The following is a 13,431-nucleotide window of genomic DNA, read 5'->3' as shown; positions in this document are numbered from 1 at the left end:
AAGAAATTAAAGTTCACTCAAGTTCAAAAGCTCTCCGAAAACTATTTTGAAAATTCTAAAAGAAAAGCCCTTTTATAACTTGAATTCTATCCTATTTATACACTTCCCAAAAATGATCTTCAAGCCTTGAGTTGGGCCTTTGCTCTTGGTGGAATTGGGTTGAAAGAGGCCTTGGTTGATTGCTCTTGAAGTTTGAAGAAGAACCAAAGTGAACCAATTGAACCGGGTTTGAGGTTAGCCAAAGTTGGACCTAAAGTTTGAGCCAAAGTTAGGGGTCTAACTTTGGCTCCCACTTTTCATAGCAGCAAGCAAAATTCTTCTGGTATGGACGTTGGTGCCAACGTTAGGGGTCTAACTTTGACCCTAACGTTGGCCTTGCTTATATGCTAGTGGAGCCAACGTTAGCCTCCAAGTTAGGGGGCTAACGTTGGCGCAAACGTTGGCCCTTCCCCCTTTGTAATTTATGTGCCAACGTTAGCCTCCAAGTTAGGGGGCTAACGTTGGCGCAAACGTTGGTGCCCAGGGGAGAAACTCTCAAGTTCCAACGTTAGCCTCCAAGTTAGGGGGCTAACGTTGGGGCTAACTTTTGCCTCTTCCTTGAATGTTCATGTGCCAACGTTAGCCCCCAAGTTAGGGGTCTAACGTTGGCGCAAATGTTGGTGCCCAGGGAAGAAGTTTCTCTTGCCAACGTTAGCCTCCAAGTTAGGGGGCTAACGTTGGCTCAAACGTGGGGAGCCCAGGGAGTAATCTTCATGCCTAACGTTAGCCTCCAAGTTAGGGGGCTAACGTTGGGGCTAACTTCATGCCTCCTGGTTCAATTTCACTTATTCCATTGTCCTCTCTTCACTTCTAGCCATTCCTCTTTGCTTCAACCTTTCTCCAAGCTTTCTTCACCTTTCATTAATCAACCAAACTAATCAAAGCTATGCTCAAAATCATGAGATCTTCATTCTTTCATAATATGCAACAAATATAGCACAAAACCTCATGAAATGGCATGAATTCATATATGGTTGGTTCAATCAAGGGAAACATGAAAATCTACTCAATTAGCTTGCTTGTAGCTCAAGAAAGTGCATAATTCTAATGAAAACAAAAGAAAAAGACTAGCTAAAATAGGCTAGGATGACTTGTCATCACAACTCGACCCAGAGAAGGAAAGCTGGCAGCAAACTGGAAAGGACCCTACCGAGTCATAGAAGTACCTGGAAAAGGTTATTATAGACTCTCCGAAATCGATGGACGAGAGCTTCCCAGATCATGGCACGCCTGCAACCTAAGAAGGTATTATAGCTAGAGAAGGTAACAGATCTCGGATGCACTCTTTTTCCTGAAAAGGTTTTTTAATGAGGTACCAAGTTGAGATCCAGAAATTATCCGACTTAAAGGGATGAAAAACTCCCGCATGTATATATTTGCACTTGCTTTTGAATAAAATATATTTTTAGATATTCTACAAATTCTCAAGACGCGTTAATCTGAAGCATTCATCGTCCGATTATAAAGCAACAGATCGGCAGAAAGTGAAAAATAGATTCACTGCACGATCACGATGGAAGACCAATAAAGATGAAAACGCGATTCATCTAAAGGTCAACCGAACAAAGATAGAAATCACCTTCTACAAATCGGCAAAGATGAACACAGAATAATGCAAGAAGTTATCGAAAGTGATCCGAAAAAAGAACCTGACGAGGTCTTACGGATTGCTAAATAATAACTTAAAAGACTGGGCGACGTTGAGAAGTCAGACCAAGTCAACCCAAGTTATGAGCAAATCCCTGGAAAGAGGTTTGGCCAACCCTATAAAAGAAGAATTGCTATAACTTAGAAGAGATCGACCTGACGAAGTCGGTCTCCTACAATAAACAAGTTATGAAAGTAATCCCTGAAAGAGACCTGACAAAGGTCCAAGAAAGAGGATTACGAAATAACTTAGAAGAGATCAACCTGATGAAGTCGGTCTCCTACAACAAACAAGTTATAAAAGTGATCCCTAAAAGAGACCTGACAAGGGTCCAAGAAAGAGGATTACAAAAATAACTTAGAAAGAGGACGATGTAAAGAAGTCAACCTCCTACGAAAAGTTATAGAAGTAATCCCTGAAAGAGACCTGACAAGGGTCCAAGAAAGAGGATTACAAAAATAACTTAGAAAGAGGACGACGTAAACCTCCTACGAAAAGTTATAGAAGTAATCCCTGAAAGAGACCTGACAAGGGTCCAAGAAAGAGGATTACAAAAATAACTTAGAAAGAGGACGACATAAAGAAGTCGACCTCCTACGAAAAGTTATAAAAGTAGTCCTTGAAAGAGACCTAACAAAGGTCCAAGAAAGAGGATTACGAAATAACTTAGAAGAGATCGACATGACGAAGTCGATCTACTACAAAAATAACTTGGAAAAGGACGACGTAAAGAAATCGGTTATGGATAAATCCAAGCAAGCAAACCAAGATACGAATTGGATCCACGCATCTACGACCTCCAAGTACAAAGCAGTTCAAAGAGGCCGAAAAGCAAGGCTCCAGTATTCTAAAAACCCAGAAAGGTGCCAAGACAAGTGTAAACAAGCATGCTATTGAATACAATATTATAAAGCTTTAGGGTCAAGCCCAAAAGCTTGAAAGCTACTTGTTTTTTAAAACAAAAGTTGCTAAACAAGTAACCAAAAGGAGTACCAGTAGTCAGCAAAATATTAAACTATACAAAATAAAGAGTTTTAAAGCCCACAAGCCGGGCCAACTACGTAAATATCCAAAGAAAACTCAGCTAAAGATTAGAAGACTTTTTAGCAGCATCAGTCTGGGGTGAAGGAGGACGAGCCTGGAGAGGCACAGCATCCACGGTACCATCATCCCGATTCAAGATCTGACAGTCCGGATCAGAAACAGAATGACCAACCTCAACCGGAGGAATTGTAGAAGCGGACACCTTGGCAGAAAGCACAGGGGGAGGATCAACATCATCATCATCTTGGTCGTCGGGGACAATCTTACCATCCCTCACAACATTGTCCAAGCTAAAGAGAGTAAGGTCAACCTCAGGAGCAAGAACTTGAACTTGCTCTTTTAAATTATCATAGGCAGCGTTCACGCTGCCGACGAGGTGACCTTGGAGCTCGGAATAGTCTACTCGAGCAGACTCCAGCTCCTCCCTCAGACGCATTACCTCCCGATAAGATGTAACGTAACTGTCCTTATGCCTCAATGCCGTGTCCTCGGCCAACTGCACAGAAGCCGCCAGAGCAAGGGAACTCGCCATTTCGTTCTCCAGATCCTTCTCCAACTTGGCTACCTTTACCTCAAGCTCTTCCTTCAGGCCCTTCATCCGGTCGAACTCTTGTTTAGCCTCCTCCATAAATTCTTTGGTGGCATGGAGAGGAAGATTTTGAGTAGTTCGGTACAGGGCAGCCCCCATATATGCCATTTTAACACTGTTTCGGGTCATAAAATCCAGATGGCGAAGGATTGATACATCATCCATGGGGAGGGCACCGTAGGGACCGATTTGCTGATCTACGAACTCGATTGCATTAAAATCAGGGGCGTCAAGGTTAAAGGCCTCAATTGTTTTTTGATTCTTGTTGGGAGGAGCACCAGAAGTAGCGGCAGAAGTCTGTGGAGGATCAGTCAGACGAACTCGAGGAGTGGGGATCACCTTCCTCAGCCCAGGAGAACTCAGCACGGGCGGCTTCACTGGAACTTGAGAAGATCCCTCTCCGGCCGCCTTGGCCGAGATGTTTTGAGCAGCAGCAGCCTTCTTCGCCTTCTTGTAGGCCTTCATGGAATCATTGTATTTCGACATCTCTGAAAATATAGAATCAACCATAATGATGAGTTACAACCTAGGAGAAGCAAAACTAAGAAACAAGTATGAGAAACAAGTCAGACAGTACCCAAAGCAGTTCGAACCAAAGATGGATCACTCAAAAATCTTTTTGTATCTAGATGGGATGGTTCCCCCCACAAATCTTCAAGAACAACTACAAAAACCCGCTCAACATCATTAAGCATTTCCCATGTATAATGAGGCACTCTCACATTCTTTTGCCACTCTAGAGGAAAAGCAGGCACGTCATTCTCATCAAGAAAAAAGGGGCGAACCCCCTCAACAGCACGGACTCGGAAGAAATAATTCTTAAAATCTTTAAAAGACTCATCATACATGGCAAAAACTTTATGCCCCTGGGCCGATCTGAAAGAAACCCAGGAAGCTTTCTTTTTGGAAGAACCTCCAGGCTTGGCCGAGACAAAAAGATAGAGGAAAAGAGTTTGAGAAGGTGTTATGCCTAACTCTTGGCAAAGTAGTTGAAATATCTTGATAAAACCCTAGGAATTCGGATGAAGCTGGGATGGAGCAATGTTACATGACCACAACAAGTCGGTCTCGAAAGCAGTAAAAGGAAAAGTAATGTTCAACTGGGTGAAGAAATATTCATAGGCATAGAAGAAGGGACGATCCCCCTTGACCGAAGTAGGAAAACACGCCCTCTCATCAGAGTCAGGACCTACAAGCTCATAATCCCTCTCCTGAGCACTGTTACCACAAATCCTATGACGTTTACGCATCTCTACACAAAATTCAGCATCCACGACAGAGACACACATTAGGACAAGGGAGTCCAGCCAATCGAGCATCCCCTCGGGAACTTTGGAAGACATCTCTACAACGTTATTGCGAGAAGACATGAGGCCAACTAATCCTACAAAAAGAAAAGAACATTGGATCACTAAAAAACATCTCAAAAGAAGGGCAAAGCAACTCGACTAATATCATACAGACAGAAAAGGAAAACCCTAAGACTCAAACCAAAGTCCTGGGGCATCCTTTGGAGGCAGTGGCAAAGCAAGATTTCAGGAAAAATCTACAGCTTATTTCCCGGCATTTCCCAAACAAGAAAAGAAGTTTTCAAGTAGACAAACGTTTTGAAAAAAGGAAGTAAAAACACAAAAGTCATCTAAGCCACTATCTTTCTACAGTCTATCAACAAAAAGCATTGTCGACATCAAAATGGCCAAGCAGAAAATCATCAAAGATACAACCTTTTTCAGAATCAAACAAAAACCATCATCGAAAGCACAAGTAGAGAAGAGCGAAAAAGTTCATACGAAAGACGAAGAAACTCCCAAAACACACAAATACAACAGCAATTAGGTGCAACAAAAACAGAAAGATCCAAACATTCTCCAAGCAAAATCAAAACTTCACCACAAAACCAAAGCCAAAGCAACGAAAGAGAAAAGTAAATGCAAAATGAAACTAACATGGAGAAATGAGAAGTTTCGGAAGAAGTAGAAAGGAAGGAATCGCTGGATCACTGGAAGATACCGCAACGCAAGAAAAGACAGAGATAGGGAGAACGAAAGAGTTACAAAGAAAAAGGAAGAAGAGAAACCGTTTTTCTAAGGAAGTGGTGCGCAGAAATTGTGATTACACTTTGATTATGTAAAATTCATTGCTCTTTCTTTCCCTGGCAATGGCACCAAAAACACAATGCCAATACCATGGTTCACAACTTCGCACAACTAACCAGCAAGTGCACTGGGTCGTCCAAGTAATACCTTACGTGAGTAAGGGTCGAATCCCACGGAGATTGTTGGTATGAAGCAAGCTATGGTCACCTTGTAAATCTCAGTCAGGCGGATATAAAATAGTAATGGGGTTTTTGAAAATAATTAATAAAATAGGGATAGAAATACTTATGTAAATCATTGGTGAGAATTTCAGATAAGCGAATAGAGATGCTTTCGTTCCTCTGAACCTCTGCTTTCCTGCTATCTTCATCCAATCAGTCTTACTCCTTTCCATGGCTGGCTTTATGTAATGCATCACCATTGTCAATGGCTACTTTCGGTCTTCTCTCGGGAAAATGATCCAAATGCCCTGTCACGGCACGGCTAATCGTCTGGAGGCATCACCCTTGTCAATGGTTACATCCTATCCTCTCAGTGAAAATGGTCAACGCACCCTGCCACGGCACGGCTATTCATCTGTCGGTTCTCGATCATGCTGGAATAGGATTTACTATCCTTTTGGGTCTGTCACTACGCCCAGAAATCGCGAGTTTGAAGCTCGTCACAGTCATTCAATCATTGAATCCTACTCGGAATACCATAGTCAAGGTTTAGACTTTCCGGATTCTCTTGAATGCCGCCATCATTCTAGCTTACACCACGAAGATTCCGATTAAGAGATCTAAGAGATACTCATTCAATCTAATGTAGAACGGAAGTGGTTGTCAGGCACGCGTTCATAGGGAATGATGATGATTGTCACGTTCATCACATTCAGATTGAAGTGCGAATGAATATCTTGGAAGCGAAATAAGATGAATTGAATAGAAAACAGTAGTACTTTGCATTAATCTTTGAGGAACAGCAGAGCTCCACACCTTAATCTATGGAGTGCAGAAACTCTACCGTATGAAAATACATAAGTGAATAGAGGGTAGGCATGGCCGAGTGGCCAGCCCCCAAACGTGATCTAAGATAGCATACAACTGATCAAAGATATCTAATACAATAGTAACAGGTCCTATTTATAATAAACTAGCTACTAGGGTTTACAGAAGTAAGTAATTGATGCATAAATCCACTTCCGGGGCCCACTTGGTGTGTGCTTGGGCTGAGCTTGAGTGTTGCACGTGTAGAGGTCCTTCTTGGAGTTGAACGCCAGCTTTTGTGCCAGTTTGGGCGTTGAACTCCACTTTGCAACTTGTTTCTGGCGCTGGACGCCAAAATTGGGCAGAGAGCTGGTGTTGAACGCCATTTTGCGTCATCTAAACTTGGGCAGAGTATAAACTATTATACATCGCTGGAAAGCCCTGGATGTCTACTTTCCAACGCAATTGGAAGCGCGCCATTTTGAGTTCCGTAGCTCCAGAAAATCTATTTTGAGTGCAGGGAGGTCAGAATCCAACAGCATCAGCAGTCCTTCTTCAACCTCTGAATCTGATTTTTGTTCAAGTCCCTCAATTTCAGCCAGAAAATACCTGAAATCACAGAAAAACACACAAACTCATAGTAAAGTCCAGAAATGTGAATTTAACATAAAAACTAATGAAAACATCCCTAAAAGTAACTAGATTCTACTAAAAATATACTAAAAACAATGTCAAAAAGCGTATAAATTATCCGCTCATCACAACACCAAACTTAAATTGTTGCTTGTCCCCAAGCAACTGAAAATTAATTAGGATAAAAAGAAGAGAATGTACTATAAATTCTAAACTATCAATGAAACATAGCTCTAATCAGATGAGCGGGACTTATAGCTTTTTGCCTCTTGAATAGTTTTGGCATCTCACTTTATCCATTGAGGTTCAGAATGATAGGCATCTATAGGAACTCAGAGTTCAGATAGTGTTATTGATTCTCCTAGTTCAGTATGATGATTCTTGAACACAGCTATTTTATGAGTCTTGGCCGTGGCCCTAAGCACTTTGTTTTCCAGTATTACCACCGGATACATAAATGCCACAGACACATAATTGGGTGAACCTTTTCAGATTGTGACTCAGCTTTGCTAAAGTCCCCAATTAGAGGTGTCCATGGTTCTTAAGCACACTCTTTTTTTGCTTTGGACCTTGACTTTAACCGCTCAGTCTCAAGTTTTCACTTGACACCTTCACGCCACAAACACATGGTTAGGGACAGCTTGGTTTAGCCGCTTAGGCCGGGATTTTATTCCTTTAGGCCCTCCTATCCACTAATGCTCAAAGCCTTGGGATCCTTTTTATTTACCCTTACCTTTTGGTTTTAAGGGTTATTGGCTTTTTGCTCTTGCCTCTTGGTTTTAAGAGCTTTTGGCTTTTTCTGCTTGCTTTTTCTTTTTCTTTCTATATTTTTTTCGCCTATTTTTTTTTTCTGCAAGCTTTGTTCTTTGCTGCTTTTTCTTGCTTCAAGAATCATTTTTATGATTTTTCAGATTATCAAATAACATGTCTCCTAGTCATCATTCTTTCAAGATCCAACATATTTAACATTATTAAACAACAACTTCAAAAGACATATGCACTGTTCAAGCATACATTCAGAAAACAAGAAGCATTATCACCTCATCAATATAATTAAGCTAAGTTCAAGGATAAATTCGAAACTCATGTACTTCTTGTTCTTTTGAATTAAAATATTTTTCATTTAAGAGAGGTGATGGATTCATAGGACATTCATAACTTTAAGACATAGTTACTAACTACTAATGATCATGTAATGAAGACACAAACATAGATAAGCACATAACATAGAAAACGAAAAACAGAAGAAATAAGAACAAGGAATGAATCCACCTTAGTGATGGTGGCGTTTCCTTCTTGAGGAACCAATGATGTCCTTGAGCTCTTTTATGTCTCTTCCTTGTCTTTGTTGCTCCACCCTCATTGCTTTTTGATCTTCTCTTATTTCATGAAGGATGATGGAGTGCTCTTGATGTTCCACCCTTAGTTGTCCCATATTGGAACTCAATTCTCCTAGGGAGGTGTTGATTTGCTCCCAATAGTTTTGTGGAGGAAAATGCATTTGAGGCATCTCCGGGATCTCATGGTGATGAGCTTCATACGCCTCTTGAGCTCCATGAATGGGCTCTCTTGCTTGCTCCATCTTTTTCTTAGTGATGGGCTTGTCCTCTTTAATGAGAATATCTCCCTCTATGTCAACCCCAGCCGAATTGCATAGGTGGCAAATGAGGTGAGGAAAGGCTAACCTTGCCATAGTAGAGGACTTGTCAGCCACCTTGTAGAGTTCTTGAGGTATAATCTCATGAACTTCCACCTCTTCTCCAATCATGATGCTATGGATCATGATGGCCCGGTCTATAGTAACTTCAGACCGGTTGCTAGTGGGAATGATTGAGCATTGAATGAACTCCAACCATCCTCTAGCTACAGGCTTAAGGTCCAGTCTTCTTAGTTGAACCGGTTTGCCTTTTGAGTCAATCTTCCATTGAGCTCCTTCTACACATATGTCCATGAGGACTTGGTCCAACCTTTGATCAAAGTTGACTCTCCTTGTGTAGGGGCGTGCGTTCTCTTCCATGTTTGGCAAGTTGAACGCCAACCTCACATTTTCCGGACTAAAATCTAAGTATTTCCCCCGAAACATGGTGAGATAATTCTTTGGGTTCGGGTTCTTACTTTGATCATGGTTTCTAGTGATCCATGCATTAGCATAGAACTCTAGAACCATTAGGATGCTGACTTGTTGGATGGGATTTGTTAGTACTTCCCAACCTCTTCTTTGAATTTCATGTCGGATTTCCGGATACTCAATTCTTTTGAGTTTGAAAAGGACCTCGGGGATCACCTTCTTCTTGGCCACAACATCATAGAAGTGGTCTTGATGGGCCTTGGAGATGAACCTTTCCATTTCCCATGACTCGGATGTGGAAGCTTTTGTCTTCCCTTTCCCCTTTCTAGAGGATTCTCCAGTCTTAGGTGCCATCAATGGTAATGGAAAAACAAAAAACTTATGCTTTTACCACACCAAACTTAGAATATTGCTCGCCCTCGAGCAAGAGAAGAAAGAATAGATGAAGAAGAAGAAGAAATGGAGGAGAAGGAGAAGGGGTTGTGTTTCGGCCAAGAAGAGAAGAGAGGGTTGTGTTGTGTGAAAATGAGGAAGAATGAAAGGCTTTATATAGGGAAGGGAGGGGGTGAGGTTTCGGCCATATAGGGTGGGTGTGGGTGGGAAAGTGATTTTGAATTTTGAAGGTAGGTGGAGTTTATGAGGTAAGTTTATAGGGAAGAGTGGGTGGATGTGAGTGGTGAAGAGGTGATGGGGAAGAGAGATTGAGGTGATTGGTGAAGGATTTTGGGGAAGAGGGGTGAGAAGAAGTGAGTGGAGGTAGGTGAGGATCCTGTGGGGTTCACAGATCCTGAGGTGATCCTGTGGGGTCCACAGATCCTGAGGTGTTCAAGGATTTACAACCTTGCACCAAATTAGGCATGTAAAATGCCCTTGCACATAACTCTGGGCGTTCAGCGCCAGGTTGGTGCTTGTTCTGGGCGTTAAACGCCCATTTGTAGCCTATTTCTGGCGTTGAACGCCAGAACCATGCTTGTTCTGGGCGTTCAGCGCCAGCTCTCCTCCAGGGTGCATTTCTGGCATTCAAACGCCCAGATGCTGCCCATTTCTGGCGTTCAGCGCCAGAACCATGCTCTGTTCTGGTGTTGAACGCCCAAAACATGCTTCTTACTGGCGTTTAAACGCCAGTAAGGTCTTCCTCCAGGGTGTGATTTTTCTTCTGCTGTTTTTGATTCCGTTTTCAATTTTCATATTTATTTTGTGACTCCACATGATCATGAACCTATAAAGACATATAACTAAGAAAAATATAGTTAGATAAATAAAAATTGGGTTGCCTCCCAACAAGCGCTTCTTTAATGTCAATAGCTTGACAGTGGGCTCTCATGGAGCCTTACAGATGTTCAGAGCCTTGTTGAGACTCTCCAACACCAAACTTAGAGTTTGGATATGGGAGTTCAACACCAAACTTAGAGTTTGGTTGTGGCCTCCCAACACCAAACTTAGAGTCTGACTGTGGGGGCTTTGGTTGACTCTGCTTTGAGAGAAGCTTTTTCTGCTTCCTCTCCATGGATGCAGAGAGAGATCCTTGAGTTGTAAACACAAGGTTGTCCTTATTTAATTGAAGGATCAATTCTCCTCTGTCCACATCAATCACAGCTCTTGCTGTGGCTAGGAAAGGTCTTCCTAGGATGATGGATTCATCCTCTTCCTTTCCAGTATCTAGGATTATGAAATTAGCAGGGATATAAAGGCCTTCAACCTTTACTAACACGTCCTCTACTTGTCCATAAGCTTGTTTTCTTGAATTGTCTGCCATCTCTAATGAGATTTTAGTAGCTTGCACCCCATAGATTCCCAGTTTCTCTATTACAGAGAGGGGCATGAGGTTTATTCCTGAACCAAGGTCACACAGAGCCTTAAAGATCATGGTGCCTATGGTACAAGGTATTATGAACTTTCCAGGATCCTGTCTCTTCTGAGGCAATGTCAGTTGATCCAGATCACTTAGTTCATTGGTGAACAAGGGAGGTTCATCTTCCCAAGTTTCAATACCAAATAAGTTGGCATTCAGCTTCATGATTGCACCAAGAAACTTGGCAGTTTGCTCTTCAGTAACATCCTCATTCTCTTCAGAAGATGCATACTCATCAGAGCTCATGAATGGCATAAGGAGGTTCAATGGAATCTCTATGGTCTCTAGATGAGTCTCAGATTCCTTTGGTTCCTTAGAGGGAAACTCCTTATTGATCACTGGACGTCCCAGGAGGTCTTCCCCCTTGGGATTCACGTCCTCTCCTTCCCTTACAAGTTCGGCCATGGTGCTTATGTTAATGGCCTTGCACTCTCCTTTTGGATTCTCTTCTGTATTGCTTGGGAGAGTACTAGGAGGGATTTCAGTGATCCTTTTACTCAGCTGGCCCACTTGTGCTTCCAAATTTCTAATGGAAGACCTTGTTTCATTCATGAAACTTACAGTGGCCTTGGATAGATCAGAAACTAAGTTTGCTAAATTAGAAGTATTTTGTTCAGAGTTCTCTGTCTATTGCTGAGTGGATGATGGAAAAGGTTTATTATTGCTAAACCTGTTTCTTCCACCATTATTAAAGCCTTGTTGAGGACTTTGATCCTTCCATGAGAGATTTGGATGATTTCTCCATGATGGGTTATAGGTGTTTCCATAAGGTTCACCTAAGTAATTCACCTCTGCTATTGCAGGATTTTTAGGATCATAAGCTTCTTCTGCATAAGAAGCCTCTTGAGTACTGTTGGATGCAGCTTGCATTCCATTCAGACTCTGAGAAATCATATTGACTTGCTGAGTCAATATTTTGTTCTGAGCCAATGTGGCATTCAGAGTATCAACTTCAAGAACTCCCTTCTTCATAGGCATCCCATTACTCACAGGATTCCTCTCAGAAGTGTACATGAACTTGTTATTAGCAACCATGTCAATGAGTTCTTGAGCTTCTGCAGGTGTTTTCTTTAGGTGAATGGATCCACCTGCAGAAGTATCCAATGACATCTTTGATAGCTCAAATAAACCATCATAGAATATATCCAGGATGGTCCATTCTGAAAGCATGTCAGAAGGACACTTTTTGGTCAACTGTTTGTATCTTTTCCAAGCTTCATAGAGGGATTCACCATCTTTTTGTTTGAAGGTTTGAACATCCACTCTAAGCTTGCTCAGCTTTTGAGGAGGAAAGAACTTGGCTAAGAAAGCCGTGACCAGCTTATCCCAAGAGTTCAGGTTGTCTTTAGGTTGAGAGTCCAACCATATTCTAGCTCTGTCTCTTACAGCAAAAGGGAAAAGCATGAGCCTGTAGACTTCAGGATCTACTCCATTAGTCTTAACAGTATCATAGATCTGCAAGAATTCAGTTAAGAACTGAAAAGGATCTTCAGATGGAAGTCTATGAAACTTGCAGTTTTGCTGCATCAGAAAAACTAGCTGAGGTTTCTGCTCAAAATTCTTTGCTCCAATGGTAGGGATGGAGATGCTTCTTCCATGTAAATTGGAGTTAGGTGCAGTAAAGTCACCAAGCATTCTCCTTGCATTATTATTATTTTCGGCTGCCATCTCCTCTTCCTATTCGAAAATTTCTGTAAGGTTATCTCTGGATTGTTGTAATTTAGCTTCTCTTAGTTTTCTCTTCAGAGTCCTTTCAGGTTTTGGATCTGCTTCAACAAGAATGTTCTTGTCCTTGCTCCTGCTCATATGACAAAGAAGAGGGCACAGAATAATAATAATAATAATAATAATAATAATAATAATAGGAATCCTTTATACCACAGTATAAAGGTCCTTGTGTTAGTAGAAGAAAAGAAGAAGAAAATCTGAACTCAGAGAGAGAGAGGGTTCAGATTTTTGGTGATCTGATGAAGAGATGTTAGTAGATGAATAAATAAATAGAAGGAGATGAGAGAGAAGGAATTTTTGAAAATAATTTTTGAAAAATAGTTAGTGATTTTCGAAAATAGTTTTTTTTTTTAAAAAATATAGTAATTTTCAAAAATTGAGATTTAAAAATTAAAATAATTAGTTAATTAAAAAGAATTTTTGAAAAAGAGGGAAGATATTTTCGAAAATTAGTGAGAGAGAGTTAGTTAGGTAGTTTTGAAAAAGATAAGAAACAAACAAAAAGTTAGTTAGTTAGTTGAAACAAATTTTGAAAAAGATAAGAAGTTAGGAAGTTAGAAAAGATATTTTGAAATCAAAATTTTTTTTTGAAAAAGATAAGATAAGAAGATATTTTTGAAAAGATATGATTTAAATTAGTTTTTGAAAAAGATTTAATTTTTAAAATCACAATTAATGACTTGATTCACAAGAAATCACAAGATATGATTCTAGAACTTAAAGTTTGAATCTTTCTTAACAAGTAAGTAACAAACTTGAATTTTTT

The 13,431-nt window shown here is 40.8% G+C and overlaps 1 non-coding gene across 1 annotated transcript; it reads left to right on the top strand.

Annotated features, from left to right (window-relative positions):
* Positions 1-12,101: 12,101 nt before the first annotated feature.
* Positions 12,102-12,209, top strand: LOC112761579 (small nucleolar RNA R71). The gene has a single exon (XR_003181967.1). It is a non-coding gene; the product is annotated as a small nucleolar RNA R71 (small nucleolar RNA).
* The last annotated feature ends 1,222 nt before the right edge of the window (positions 12,210-13,431 follow it).

The sequence above is a fragment of the Arachis hypogaea genome, chromosome 16 (assembly GCF_003086295.3).
Source record: "Arachis hypogaea cultivar Tifrunner chromosome 16, arahy.Tifrunner.gnm2.J5K5, whole genome shotgun sequence".
NCBI lineage: Eukaryota > Viridiplantae > Streptophyta > Magnoliopsida > Fabales > Fabaceae > Arachis > Arachis hypogaea.
The sequence above is the reverse complement of the archived record's forward strand: the minus strand, read 5'-3'. Positions and strand labels throughout refer to the sequence as shown.